The 16,112-nt window shown below is 37.3% G+C and overlaps 1 protein-coding gene across 3 annotated transcripts in view; it reads left to right on the top strand.

Annotated features, from left to right (window-relative positions):
• nlgn2a (neuroligin 2a) overlaps positions 1-16,112 on the top strand; it is a 283,069-nt gene that overhangs the window by 46,072 nt on the left and 220,885 nt on the right. For 2 of the 3 annotated variants that reach the window (XM_047385104.1, XM_047385107.1), the window contains exon 2: positions 10,184-10,268. The gene's annotated coding sequence lies outside the window, so the exon portion shown is untranslated. Of the gene's footprint in view, positions 1-10,183; positions 10,269-15,155; positions 15,715-16,112 lie in introns of those variants that run through there. The other variant, XM_047385106.1, reaches the window with a different exon arrangement.

Here is a 16,112-nt window from a genome sequence, read left to right on the forward strand (position 1 = left end):
CTCCGTGTTTCTCTGTTGTATCTGATCAGAGCAGTGATGCAGCCTCCTTCTATCCCTCTCATCCAGCCCTCTCTGTTTGCCCACTTTATCTCCTTTCTTTCATGACCAACTTGGTCATTCTCTTTCATTTTACTACAGGTCTTTTTTTGTTGTTTTGATCCCTTGTTATTTCCTTGATTTTTTTCCCTTGCTGAGAGAACTTCAGCCAGTGCAGCGGCAGTGCATGTGCAGCGGGATTAGATAAAGGAAAAAAGGGAGAGAGCTGAGCAGAAAGTGAGTCAGAGGAAGAAGCCAAGGACAGCAAATAAAAAGAGACGGACCGACTCGGAGGCTGTGAAGGAGCTTTAGGGATGGATGGATTGAACAAGAACAGATAATGTGCAATGCATTGAGCAACAGAAATATCAACTTGTAGCAAATCTTTTGCATATTTCTGCATCTATTTCTCTGTTTCAATAACTACCCACAAACGTTCACTAAAGAGGTGCAAAATATATTAGAGTAGGTTTGCAGACTGTTGGCTTATTAGGATGTTGGTTTTGTCCAATCAGTAGAAAGCCAAGCACAACGGTGTTTTATTATATAGTCAAATGAAAAAGAACTTCTCAAGAAATGAGCACATAAATATGTCTAATTATTTTCTTTATCTCTGCAACAGAAAGTGATTTAATTACACTTTAACAACAAAAACTATTCTCGTTTTACCCTGCGTATTATAACTGAGGAAAAGGTTAGGTCACCCTACCTTCTGAGTGCTAGTCTTACCCCCTGTGGTAAGACAACTTTACTCAGAAGGTTCTTGAAACCTTCTACCATCTCCGACATCAGTCAGTGGAAAGTTTGCCCCACTCTTCACTTTCAGCTATGAGATGTTTGAGATGTGTTTTGCAGGTGCAGCTCATTTTAAGTCACCCCAATTACCTTCTACAGGAAATTTGAAAACATTTTTCTTCAGTTTTGATTATTTATTTAACTGGTTTGAATTTCTTAGTATTGTTAAAATTGACATCAATTATTTATATGTTCAAATATGAGGAAAAACACGGGCTGTTCAGGGGTGTCCTAATTTTTTCACATAACTGTATCCCAATTTATCTAGAAATGTTTTTATTTTTTTAAGCGTCCTGCTATTCCTCTCTGCGTGGGCCTCACGCCTGGATGCTTAAATTCCCCCGATGTTATTCATCTGGCTCAGAGAACAACTCATTTTCATAGAGAATGAGCTTGCAGCTCCTCGGCTACCTACAGTCAGAAAGCAACATTTTGTTTATGAGTAATTGGTCCAAGAGGTTGGAATCAGGCGCGTAGTACTTCGTGCTTAAGGTGAAAATGGAAAAGGCTTCACGGCATGTTGCTCTGGCTTTCTTTATATTCACTTACATTTTGCTGGTGAGTAAACAAAAAATACCTGGACTTATATGGATCTTTGTGACTTCAGGAGTCAAGATGAAGAATGTCAATGGCAGAGAAAGATGTAGACATGTAACAGAAGATGTTATGACCACCATGCAGCTTGTGTGTGAATTTCACAAAGACAGGATCCATTTACCATAAAAAAAAACTCAACTTTTGTAAACTGAGCATAAAAAGAAAGAAGATTTGGGTTTAATTGATTATTTCTTGTTGCAACAATGCTTATACTCTTGGAGAGCCTCTTAATTTCCCTTCAAATTGTGCCAAATTTGTCAACAAAATGCATTTGTGAGTTTGGCAGCAAAGATGATGGTGTGGGCTGCGCCCATAAAAACAAACTTGCCAAATCCTCTCTGTCAATGCCAAACAGGTTTTTCATCCACTGAGTCTTCTTTTCTGTCTGTTCTTTATCGGATTGGATGACTGATGTTTGAAGAGAAAAAAGACATGTTGGCATTTTAACAATTATTCATTTAACAAACAGAGCCCTCAGAGAACCGAACACAAGCACAACAGTCTGGCAACTTCTACTCATGCTGGTCACCAGCTTGGTCAGACACTGCTGTGGGATGGCACCCCATTCCCCAAGCATCCTTTTTTAGCAGGTCAGCCATTGCAATTGTGTTGGTTGCTCTGGCGCAAACAGATCAAATAGTCTAATCCAACAAGTGTTCACTGTGGCTGAGGTCCTACAATTAAACACACATCCGTATTTTCGGAGTGTGGGCGGAAGCTGGAGAGAATCCATGCATGCACGGGGAGAACGTGCAAACTCCATGCAGAAGGTCCCCGGGCTGAGATTCGATCCCAGGGCCTTTCTTGCTACAAGCCAACCATCTGCTTCACCTTGGAGCCCACTATTACACAAATAGCAATAACAAATAGTTTTCTGTTGAAAACTTAAAGGCAACTTGTTATGGTTGATATCAGTTTCTCATTCTCTGCAACACTTTGGCTTGATTTGAAGAGTAGCATAAAGTGGCTCATGTTAGGTATGTTTGGTTAATGCAAGCCATTTTATGTACCTGTAAATAGTAGGTAGAATAGTCCCATTCTAGCAAATTTTACATCTACAGTCTGAAAATTCTGCCTGTTTTCCCATTACATATACTGTATATTCAGAATATAAAAAGCAATATTACAAACACACATTTTTACTAAGGGCCACTGAACTGATCTTAAATTAGCTATGAGTAAATAAAAGAGGATAAATGAGAGGGAAAGAAGTGTCGCTGAAGAGAGCCAGAGTTTGTCTGGCTCAGCTGGCCTGGATGTCTGCGGTTGTGTTTTGGGAGGCATCAGGTCCTGACCAATAACACCCGCACACCTGCTCTCTGCCTCCCACATCTCCCTCAACTCCCCTCAAAGCAGCTGCCAAGCCCATAATAACACTCCCTCACACGGCTGCTCGATAACAGAAACCCTTCACTGCAGCCATCTTTGTGTATGTTTTTCTTTTCACCACATGAACCTTGTCGTCCTAAATAGAATAAACTGTATTTGACCTTGGGATAAATATTCAAATCGTCTACTTCTGTCATTACAGTTCTCAAAGTTGGCAAACAAAATCGGGAATTCTGTATATTTAAGTGAGAGAAGCCAAACTCCCTAGCATTGAGCAGTCTCAACAGGCCTTGTTGAAGTTTGATATGTTTGATAATTTAATCATTAACCCATCAAGTACAGACACATTTCCTACGCACCAGCCATGTAACTGGCTGTCCTCTACAGAAAATTATAGCTGAAGCCACAAGAGACAGTAAGACATTTAGAAGAAACTTCGTAACTTGGATGTTTTATTGTGTTATTTATTTGGTTGGAATAGTATTTCTCTTACATTGGAGCTGAAACTTAACCATAAGGAGACATGCTGACTCAGTTGACCTGATATTTTGCATTTGTCAAAAAGACTTGTTAGGAAATCTAATACATTTTCTAATATCCTGAGAATTTTCTTTCCAAACACACCCTTATGTGGATGGCGTTTTGCCTTTCACATAAGCCAGATTGTCTTATGTTTTTAATAAAATACCAGTTTTGATGCTTTTCAATAACTGTTTGCTAGCCTTACAAATGCTAAATTTGTTATTTATATGTAATTAAAATTTTTCTGTTTCTACAAAAACTTGTTTTTGGTAACATTATCAAATATTCTATGTTTTAGCTCTTCATTGCCTCATAATCCAGTCTTAAGTTAAGCCAAAACAGGACAATAAGCAATGGTATATGGCCTCTAATTTTTAAGTAGCCCGTTTCCATTCCTGTCAGGAGCATACTATTTTGCTATAACTAATATTTACCATTTTTTAGTAACACATATGATGACTACAGTTTTAAGCTTTTAAGCATTCCTAACATTAATACGTATGCTAATCTAATTTGGTGTTTTCTGTCTGAGAAGTGCATGTAAACTGTAAAATCAATCATTTTCAAGTATTATTCCACGCCTGTCTCTTCTCTTGACACCGTTTCTATTCATTTTCAAATGTAAGCTACAAAAGTTAATAACTGAAAGGAAAAGGTAAACAGTGTCAAAGAAAACACAAGCTACAATTGTTTTCAGAAAATTTTTAACTTATATTAATAAGTTAATATTACTATATTTTATTTAAGATGAACAATGACTGTTATTGTTTTTTTCTATAAGCACTTTAATTATGAATGTCTATGTAACAGAAATCTCACATTTTATTTATTGGCCTCTTTCTTCGCTCAATGCTGAATAATAAACAGTTTATTTGATCATTTTTGGTTCATCTTTGGTCTGCTCTAGTTTTTACTTGCCCGTGTAGCTGGATCTTTGGTGGATAAATGTTGCTTTATGTGGACCTTGCTGGGTTTCAACTGAAAAACCAGGGTAGCCAATACTATGCCAACTTAACAGCAGTTTACCATTCCTGTTGTGAACATGATTGCTGTTGCTTATACTGTTGTTCTGAGACCGCAAGTAGCAGTATTAATTAGGTCTGTGCTCCACTTTGAGTGTTTTTTAGTTGTAGGGTTTTTTTTTTGTAAGTCTCTAATCAAGGGTGTTAGGGCTCGGCCGATTGTGAATAAATGGTTCAGACAGGCCAGTAAAAAAAAGGCATTTTAAGTACTGTATTACTAAATGTGTCAGTCAAGCTAAATCATCTGCGCACTCTTTTAGACACATTGAGACACACACTTCCACTCAGTACGACCCATGATTTTGAGGTGAACTGTGAAGCCTTGGTAATACACAGTGCACAGTGGTGGTTCAGCAGTAACATTAACCCTTTCTTTATTAAAGGGATAGACAGAGGTGAAGAGGATGGCAGCAAAGGAAAGGGGGGTCAGGGATATAGAGACCTAAAATTGCTGTTAATTCTAACAGCCTTTTTAAAAAACGTTTTTTTGCAAACTCACAATCGCCTCAAGCAAAACATCTGAAGTCTCCTGGAATAATAGATTCACCATGGACTCTTTTCGTTCTCAGCATGCCTTTTTTCCCTCACTACAAAGAGCTGCCTCAAAGAGAGATACAATTTTGTCCACATATTTTCCCTCTTCTACAGAAAAAGGCAAAAAACACAAACACTTCTGTTACATTGACAGCATATTATTGATTTTAGAAAATCTGCTTTTAGGAAACCAAATAACCGAGAATGAGACAGTCGGTGCAAACGTTGGATTTACGTGATTTTCTCCGCCAAAAACAAAACAGCCAAGACAGTAATATAACTGCTTTGTGAGAGATAACAAAACCAAATGTTTTTGCACCTCTTTGTTGAATCTAGAAAAAAATGCCTAATGTCAATACTGAACTTTTTTCTTTTACAGTACAGTGAAAGGTTTTGGATACCACGTTAAATATTTAGTACTTTCAAAAGAAATTACAATGTCTAAACTTGTTTTTTATTTATCTCTGGAAAACTGTGTGATTTGTTTCCAGACAAATACTCAAAATTAGTCTTGTTCTCCTTAAGTAAAATATATCAACAAAAATGTGTTTTATACCTGAGGTAAAGTTATGACACCCCATAACATCTAGTCTTTGGTTGAAATAACGTAAGTAAAAACACTTTTTGTAACTATCAACCAGTCTCTGACATCAGTCTGCCCCACTCCTCACTTTCAGGTATGAGATGTTCAGCCTGTTTCAAGTCACCCCACTTCAAAGCTCTGGGCTTTGACTAAACCCAGGATTTTCCAATTCTCAACTATATATATTTTTCTTCTTTAATATGCCACATTTTCCTTCAAGCGCCCTCTGACAAACCGTAGATGTATGGTCCTGATGCAGCAAAACATGTCCAAACCATCACACTTCCATCTCCTTGCCTCACAGAGGTTCCTCTCCTGGATTTCTGTGTTTGATTTATATATATTATATGGACAGCAGCAAGAGCCCGCTATAGGTCCCATGAGAACTTCTTTTAGCACCTTGTGGCCTGCTTTCATGGTGAACTTGCTTGGACAGTCAGACCTGGGCATGTTTGCAGTGGTTTTAAGTGTTCTCCATGTAGACTATTTTCTGTTAGCGAGATGAAATGAGATTTAAAATTGATTTAAACTTCTTCAATGGACATGATTTGACATCTTTTTCGTGACTTCTTTCAGTTTGACAAGTTCTTGTCTTCATGTAGCCCAAAAAGATGTGGTGAAACTATGATGATTTTTCATCATTGGTCCCTTCATCAGTCTTGGTTAGCACTCCCAATTCATATTTACACATCAATTGCTGTCTTTATCTGGATGTCTTTTTACATTTGCAAAAGAGCTGTAGCAACACACATATTCACACTAAATCCCCAACTGTATGAATACTGTCAGATAAAAATATAAATCAGTCACAATATTATCACCGCTCTCATCTAGAGAGGAGATGCACATGAGTTTAAAAAGCAAAATCTGATCGAAACCATCTCACAATATGCAGACAATGATTTTATGTTAGATTTTGTGAGTAATACAGTTTGTAAAGCTGAGAGTGAAAGGCAAAAATTTGATTCTGCTGAGGTGAAAGTTTATTGGCCCAGGTAATCACTCAACCCTCAGTGTTCAGTTTTTCCGTGTGTTTTAAAATACAAAACATCTATTTTTTTTTTATCAAACATTTATGTAGGGTACTCTATGAGGGACATAATATGCAAGTCGTGCTTGCAGATTTGGGTTACTATGCAGATATGAAACTTACTATAACCCTAATGAGACTGTAAAAAGGCGGAAATTCTGTTTATTATGATTAGAACAGAACTCAGCTTAGAGCCGACAAATTAGAAACAAACTCTTCCCAAAAAATATGCCTTCATGACAAAAAAAGTATACATTCATTCTGCAAAAAATGTGCATACAAACATCGGCAAAATTACCTTCTTAAATGCTGATCAATAAACAAACACGTTCTGTATTTGTATCCCTTGACCCCAGTTCCCCTCTCCCCCTCTCAGCAATCCCTGGCTGCACCAGGGATTGCTGAGAGGTGCAAGCCAGCTACTCCGTGCTTGGGGAGCAAAAGCAAAATATAGGTGCTTTGTGAAATATGGCTCGGATTTGTTATTAGGTGACACCTTTGTTTTTCACGGCATGCAGGCAGAATGGAGGATTTAAGCTTTCTTATCGGAAAGCATACAGATTAGCCAAATGGGAAGCAACCGCTGCCACCTCTACACACGCCAAAGCTGGGCGTGTGTAGAGAGAAATGGATAAACATTTCATCACATCCTCCCTCAGGTTTTGGTAATTAAAAAAAAGGTGGAAGCAGAAGAGAGAAATTAGGTATAAATAATGAGCCCTTGATTTTAATTTCCTCTCATGTTGGGGGCTTTTTAATTTAAATGAGGAAAAAATGGGTAAAATATAATAAACTCCTTTTTTGTCCAAATTCTCCTTCAGTGTTTCACTTGATCGGTCAGCTTCAGAGGAAAAGGAATGGCTCATGTGTGCTAAAGTGGATAAAGGTGCTCTTGGAGACATCCATTTTAAATCTTTTTGTATACAATCATATTATATGTGTGCATGTGACAAAGCAAAACTAAATAACTACAACTGCGCGAGCACTCAGACATGCTAGGCACCTGCAACAAACACACAGCATGCACAGATGCGTCTGTGAAGGGTATGGTGAGAGCATGGCCAAGCTGTGCTGTCATCGTTTATTCAGCAGGCCACTGTGCGTCTATTTTCAGTTCTGCACCACTCCATAGAGTGAGCTGCTTTCTAGCAAAGAGAATGGGTTCATTTCAGCAAAACGTTCCCCTTCACTTCCCTTTTTACTCCCACAGATACACACATCTGCTTTTGTGCAAATTACACATCAGCGTAGCTCTGCTGCACATTTATAGCCGTGCCTTGTGCCAAAGCTGCGGCGCTGTTTGGCATCTAACAGCAGGGTGACAAAGTAATTTAAATATTGCTTGGCCATATTTCTCCACACTCTTGATTCCTGAATAAATTAATTTTACTGTAAATAAAGATCCGATGTGCGGTGTTTAATGTCATTTGGATACTGACTTAAAGACAGTGAAGAGGAAGGGTGACTTTGCAGCTCGCCACTCTTTGAAGAGCCGGGAAGGATGTGTGAGGAGAGTCAGTGGAAAAGGGAGGCTCCATTGCCCCCTATGGGAGCCTCATTGAGTCAGCGGTGGAAGCCTAAATAATTAGAGGCTTGCTCAGGGTCTCTGTCATCATTACACTGGTACGCATATTTAATATTCAATGAGACATTCTTTTTCCCCGACGTGTACGGGAGTGGGCGAAAGGGCAACTTTGCTGGAGGATGTGCCACGTGCCAACAAAGATATGCAAACATGTGCTCATGTGACTTGCTCCATTCAAGTATGATTACAGTCTTACTTGCACGTATGCTCGAGGCGCACTGTTGCACGGCTCATGCTGTTGCACAGAAGCTGCAGCGCATGAGTTTGACCCTGAAAGTCAATGAGGTCAATCCAGTTGACCTTGGTAGGAAGTAAGGCCATACATTCCATAAAGTCTTGGGTAATATCTCCAACTGACTCAATCTACATACAGTGGATCTGGAAATAAGGATTTATTAGACAAGTTAATAGAAATTTTACTTGCAAAAAAGTGTACCCACGGGTTTTTAAATTCCAGGTTTTGTAATACAACAAATGAGACCACAAAAGGTCATTTTAAAAACTTAACTTTTTTTGGCCACAGTTCAAAAGATACTTTTGGAAAAAACAACACTGAGCAACACACATCTACAAAAATACCCACAATGTAACAATGGTGGTAGCATCATGACCTGTGGGGTACTTTTTTTCAGGTGGACAAACTGCACCTTAGTCAAGGTGCAGTTTCAAGTAGCTTTTAGTTTTTATCCCACACCGTCTGGTGACTACTAGAAAGTTGAAGTTAAGGAGGAAAATTAGTTTTTAGCATCACAATGAGTCCAGAAATTCCTCAAAATCAAAAATGAATCATTTAACCATTAATTTTATTTGTTTATTTCCTGTAGAAAGTTTTTAAAGTCATCCAAGTAATGCACAGGGTTCTTGGCTAAAACCAGGCTTTATTTTGCCAAATTGGAAAATTTGCTGAACTGTAGGCCAAGTCATAAACATCATTTAGACATTCAAATATAGCCAAGGTCCCACTAGGACTGGAAAAGGTAAATACATTACGCGTACAGGACTAAAAGTCAAAATTGTTGCTGTTTAAGCAGCAACAGAAAAGGCCAGTCAAATCCAGTGTAAGATTGTTTGAGCCAGTCAACAATTTTCTGTGCTGTGGTATTTTTTGTTTTCTAAAATAAAGGCAGATAATTTCTTTTTTTATCTGACCAATGACATTTTTTAAGTCCCACCTTAACCAGTATAACGTCTTTGTTTGGAGAATGCTTTTACACCTGAATATTATGACATGTTTATATAGAAGCTCTGTCTTAAGGTCAATTTATGCAACTGAAGGACACATGCATAGTTGCACAGTTGCATGCATTGAAGGCAATGTTATACCACATTTAGAGATTTAAAGATTATTGAAGATTAAATTAACTCTTGGTGACAACTCTAGGATTTCTGTAAAAAGTTGTCCATGTGTATTATTCTTAATTTCCAAACAACATTTTTAAACATTATGGGCAAATATGTGGGGCTTAATTAGCAGTGAATGTTTCCTGCTAAAATTAGCATCTCTATGTTAGACTCAACTTTGCCAAAAAATATCTTTAAGGATATCTGTTTGCAGCTGTTTGATTTTAGTTACTTAAAGCAAGATGATAGGTGCACAGGTTAAGGTGTGTTTTCTGTGGTATCAAAAGTATTTCCAACACCTCATATCAGCTTACCTGTGTCCAATCCTTAAAGGCATTTATGAACCTCAAGAACAGTTTATTAAAAAAGCTTAACATAGAGTTCTGGTAACAGAGTTCTGGTAATATACCAGAGGGTATTATATTAAAAACCTGTGTAAAGGCAGTGAGCCTCATTAATCAACATGAAGTATAATTAAAAATGAAAAGGGACAAGCTTTATTAAAGTTATGAGTTATTGGCAGAAGTGTTGTATTGGACTGTGGTTTCACTTACACTGTTTTGCCTAATGGAGCGATCAAATATCAAAAGCTATAGGTAAACTCTACTCAAATTTAACAATGAAAAGCCAAATATTAGGAGATTACCATAAAGTATTAATAAAGTATTATTAAAATTAAGTTGTATGCTCAGTTTCAGTTTTATAAGCTGGTATAGAAAAAAAAAAAATAAATATATATATATATATATATATATATATATATGTTTTGTTTGTTTACAGCCTGCCTTTTTTATTTTTTGTTTCCGTAGTGACTGCAAAACCTGAGAAAACAACTCTGGAGGCCAACCCATTCAAGAATAGCTGGACAAGCCTGCACACAAGCCAACTTTAAAGGTTAGATCTTCCTCTTTACTTTCTTCCATCCCGTGGCATTCAGCGTGTTTATCTCCTACCTTTGTTTTTAGATATCTAACAGTAAAAGCCAGCGGATGTCACATAATAATGCACTTCCAGTAATTTCCTGTATGTGTTATGGGCCTCGGTCCAGGTTGTTTGGAAACCTCACTGCTTCTAACTCAAATATGTTGGCATGTTGATGTGTAGACCAGGCATAGCAATGATAGAGGGAAGATATTTTTCACTGTTTTCTCCATCAATCCTCTTAGCAGCTACATACCTGCTGCTGGTGGCTGATGTATTGTTACCGTGCATTGTGCAGTGGACTGCCATTTGTCTCAATCACACAATTCTTCTGTTATCATTCCAGCTCAGTTACATCTGGGAATGTCCCCAAGCATACCATATGAGTAATACTGCACATATGCATTACACAAATAAAATGTTAGACCCATTGATGCCAGGATCCTGATTTTACAAAGGCATTTTTGGAGCAGTTAAGGAAACTATCTATGCATTTAGCTGCAGAATAACCCCAAACATCAATACAGTAATGGGCAGTGAACATTTACAAATAAATGCCGCACTGTACTAATAGAATAGCCATTCTATTAAAGCCTCTCTGCTATTCAATACCTCAGCTGAAAAGTGGTGTTGAGTGCTGCATTGTATAGACTGACTTACAATAGATTTGGCATTTCTAGTTAGACCAAAATGTACAGTGTAAGTTTTAGGACATCCTCAGGTATGAGGACAACATTCTCAAAGGCTTTTGCCTTCAGACCTTAAACAAGAAGCTTTTGGTCTCTGAAAAATAACCATCAGGCTTCAGACAAAATGGTGTCCAAAACTCCATTAGACAGAACAAGCTTAGTCAATGAGCTAATGTCTGGGCAATTTTTGAAAATGTCCAAAAGTAGTATTTAGGCTATTTCTAGCTGCCCTTTAATGACTGAAATGAAAAACAGAAGCACTCTAATGGAATCACTGAAAGCTGGGATTTTAAAAAGCACTCCTGAGTGAATTCAAAGTCCAAGATTAACATCTTGGAAACTAAAATAGGCTTCAGGTTGAAATAGGTCAATCAGATGAGTGATTCATTTTTTCCTTAGAAAGGTTAAAAAAAAAATCTAAGTCTTGCATAATTTAAATGCCAAAATGTGTCTTATACCATAGCCTCCTGGCAGTTATTGTTTCAAATAACTCTACAGCGCATTAAAAGGAAGGACACATGAAGTATGTTTAACTACTGGATGAGGCTGGTAGGGTGGATGCTAATTTTAGCGATGATTAGCTGGCCTAATAGCGGACCAACTAGTGGTGACCTGCGACATAAAAACTATTAATTCAATCTGAGTGATAGCATGTGTCTAAGACAGACTATTTAGACTCCTACTGTAGCTAAATTGTATGTTGAGTGGCAAAAAAAACTAACCTCCAATAGCAAATAACATTCCCATTAGCTGCTATTAGCATAGATATGCAGCCTATGCAGACAAATGAAGCATTGCATTTAAATTAGACGTAGGATTTATGAATGCTACACTCATAATGGCAAATAATCGCCAAAAAGGATGTGTTTTGATAACAGCTGTGCAAAATGACTAAGTTTTGTGCAATTAGCGATACAAATTTAAAACATACAGTAACATTTACCTGCATCTTCTGTATCCAAAACCTGTTGCAGCAGTTTTACTTTTAATGGCAGGCACAAATTCAGATTTCAAAGACTGTGAAGGACTTGTATATGGCGGCTCAAAATGAAACCATGAGGGTACCCATTGTAGAACTTTGCGTTCTAAAATATAACAGATTTAGGACTGTTTCTTACTGCAGCAGCATCACGTCATATACATTCAACAAAAAAGTCCAAGTAGGTACAGTACCATGTGTGTGCAACTGATTGTAGTCGTCCCAGCCATCAGAAGTGGGAACAAACTGTTTTTACTGCTGCTATCACAGTAAGGCATTCATTTGGCAGCCATATTGATGCTCGAGGTCGGGGTTGATGAAAAGTCCTAAACTCTCCAAGTGGACATTCAGAGTGTTGACGTCCTTTCTGTTGAGCTTCCTGACTTGCAACTCAGAACTTCAGACTCCATGTTCAAGTGGAACCAATGACCCACTGACTACTAGGCATTAACATCATAATGCTAATGTTTCATTATGTAACACAAACAGGAGAAAAACAGTCACACTGAGAGCGAATCCTTGAAAGAAAATGACTCATGTAGTAAGTAGCACACTGTGGCCATGTTTCAATTCCAAGTCTCGCCTGGTTGCTTAGGGAAAATCATTATGGTCCTATGGGTTAAAAAAAAATCTGCATCTTTTTGTCATGCTCTGTTTAAAAATCATTGCATTACAGCAGCTTACCTGGAGAAGGTCAGCCAGATTTGCAGAACTTGTTTTTTTTTTCAAATCAGTCAGTATCCACTCCTTCCCCATTCTCGCACAATAGTCCCAAACTGAATTGACGGCTGCCTATTGCATGCCTCTTTAAGGCCCGAAGTTTGAGCAAGGACGTTTTGCTTCAGGGAGAGAGAAAACAGTAAGAAATTACATGCTAGTGTTCCACTGCTGGTCCAGGCAATGTCAAAGCCTGGGTTTCAATCCAATAGACATCTGTCTTTATTGATCTTGTTTTCTACACTTGCTTTCTTTTTTCTTTGGAAATAATGTCTATAAATTTAAGTTTCACAATATTAAATTATTTGGATATCTTGATGAAAATATTCGCACTCTGGTAAAAATGTTTTTAGATGGCTTAAAATAAATTAATCTTTGATTACAGCAGCATAATATCACACTAACATATTAAGAAAAATCCAATAAATCTGATGAAATGAATGAAATTGTGTGAAACACACAGTCTGCTGTTAACACTATATACAGCCCCATTTGCTAGTAAGAACTTTTCGTGTTATCTTATTTCTGTAAGATTCAGATCTGGGTACTAAGATGGTCATGGAGGAAGGATTTTGTATCTGGTATCTTTCTGTGATTATTTGATCATATATTCTGAACCATTATCCTGGTAAAAGACCCAATGCCAGAGTTAACTGGAGTGTTATTAAAAATGACCTGATTTATCAAAGAGTTCATTATGCCATGCACTCTTACAAGGTCATCAAAATGCTGCATTTAAATTTATTTGTAGAAATAATTGAGGCACCAATGTTTTTTAAAAAAAAGAAAAGAAAAATATATTTTCTTAATAAAGGGATTTCTTTAACCACACAAGAAGTGTGCTCAGAATAAAGTTTGGATTTTCCAAAATTTTATATTGTGAGATCATGTTATTGTAATTAAAAATGTATTGTTTTTAAGTTTGTACATGGTAATAATGTGGAGCGTGCTTACAGGCTTTGTTTTTATTATGCCAAAACAAAGATCAGGGGAACTGAAGCAGCCATTTTGAGCAGCTGTATTGGCCTATTTTCAACAATATCTTTACGTTTCCTGACATGTTAGCATAACAAATATAGGAGGTCATGTGAGAATAGGCCAAGTATATAACAGCAGTTTGACTTTTTGTGCATCTGCTAAACCACAACAACAACAACGAAACAAACAGAAATAGGATAAGAGATAGAAAAATAAATTGAAAAATAAAATAAAAAGTTTAAATAAAAATAAAAAAAATTAAAATAAAATATAATACATTTTATTATATATGTGTATATTGTACATTGTAAATATGGATATTCTGTAATACAAAAGCAAAACCAAAGAGCAAAGTGTACCGGAGTCAAATTCCTTGTTTGTATGTACGAACTTGGCAATAAAGCTGATTCTGATTCTGAAAATAGGAAATGTAGAATGTAGGTCAAATGGTCTTATATTGTACCTGTTAATAATAAAAGTCTCCTAAAGGTTTGGAAAAATAACATTATTATTATGCTTTTCAATTTGTACTATCTTAATTTGCAATAAACACAATCAAAACAGCAATAATATGCGGAATATAATAAAGCGGTTTGATTTTACCTAAAGCTAAATATGATATGAAAGTCTCAATTAGGATAATAAAATTACAAATCCTTGTTTTTTTTTACCTTTAACCTTTAATTAATTTGAAAGACTTTAAAGGATTAGTGCGCTTATGTCCAGCTGCAGAAACTTGTTGTGTATCTGAAGCCTCCTTGCTTAAACCGATATTACTGAGTCAGTCTATCAGTAGCTCATAATCCACAGCATCAAATGTCTTGGAAAGATCAACAAAGAACTTTGTGCTGCCAAAATGCTCCTCCTTTCCAAACCATTAGTAATGTCACTTTTCACTAATGTAGCTGCTGTCATGGCTACATGCCTTGACTTTAATTAGTTTTTACGTCAGATGGTATTATCAACCAATTATTGCTTCAGTTGATTTTTTACTTTCCGATTCCTGTATCTCTTCATTTCTCTTCACCAGACCTGGTCTTATTTTTTTTTCTCCCGTCTTAAATTAGTTAATGATAAGCAATGCTGTGCTGTCTCTAAAGGCTGCGCCTCCCCCTGAAGAGCCATGTTCTCCAGAACCGTGACCGCAGTTATTTCAAACATCTCCCTCTTCACTGCAGGGGGCATGTTTACGCTGCTCGTTGCACTAAAAGCAAGTGGAGAAACCATGCAGCAGCCAATGGTGTGATAAAGACGGGGGGGAAATGATGTGTGGGGACATGTCGGCGAGCAGTATTTCAGCACTATATGTGAAGTGCTGAGTGGATCAAAGTGTTTTATGGACATTTAATTCATATGCTGTGTTCTGGCTTGCTGAGAACGTAAAATAAAAGTCACCAATTCTTGAAAGGCTTGTCTAAATGTTGTTTTTATTTGCCGAATAAAAAATATCCCTAAATGACGGAAAACGGTGGCTGGTGGACTACTTACATGTAAAGCAAAAATAGCTTCTGTACTCTTCCATGAGCATCCTACAAATCCCACCATATAATAAGCTTGAGTAACGGCAGCAGTGTTTTAGTGTATCACACTATGTAGACATAAAATTCAAAACAAAAAAATATGCAACTGTCACGATTTGAAGGTGTTTTTTTAAAATATTTTTCTAAACAGGATTTTGTTTTGCAGGTGTTACTTCAGTTCATTCCTTTGGGTTTACTTTCTCACTGATTCTTGTATTTTATTCATGGTGCATTTTAATTTACGTTCTGTTATATCTGTGAGATTCTTTCTTTGCATCTATTCATGTTTTGCTTGCCACTCCCGCCACAGTCAGCCCATAGTTGGTTTCATTCAGTCCACCTGCTCCATGTCAATCACTCTCACTGTTTCCACCTGCGCCATGCTCTATATCTACCCTTCTGTTCTGTTTTCTCATTGCTGGAGTGTACTGTTTGCCTTGCCACACCAGTTCATGACATGTTCATGCCAAGCCTGTGTATGTCCTCATTTCAAGCCTATCCATGTTTGTTCCTGCATCTGTTACATCCTGCCTGCTGTGAGTATTTCTTTTGGTTTTGGTTTTAAAACCTTTTTTAACTTTCCATGCTGCCTCTGCCTGCATGTCTGCATTTGAGTCCTACTCTTAGAGCCACCGCCTTTAACAGCAACATGGTAATTGATTTTATTCAGAACAGAAAAGCAACAATTATTCCAACTGCTTCTAAAATGAAATATAGATGATCACAGTGATATAGTGCAGTTTATACCATATGTTCATTATTATTATCTGAATTAGATATTTAAATGGTGGAACACTTGGTACCATTGTTGCCTTGCAGCAAGAAGGTCCTGGGTTTGACTCATGGCCCGGGGTCTTTATGTATGGAGTTCTCCCTGTGGATGCGTGGGTTTTATCTGGGTACTCCAGCTTCCTCCCACAGTCCAAAAACATGA

Source organism: Girardinichthys multiradiatus, chromosome 14, assembly GCF_021462225.1.
Source record: "Girardinichthys multiradiatus isolate DD_20200921_A chromosome 14, DD_fGirMul_XY1, whole genome shotgun sequence".
NCBI classification, from domain to species: domain Eukaryota; kingdom Metazoa; phylum Chordata; class Actinopteri; order Cyprinodontiformes; family Goodeidae; genus Girardinichthys; species Girardinichthys multiradiatus.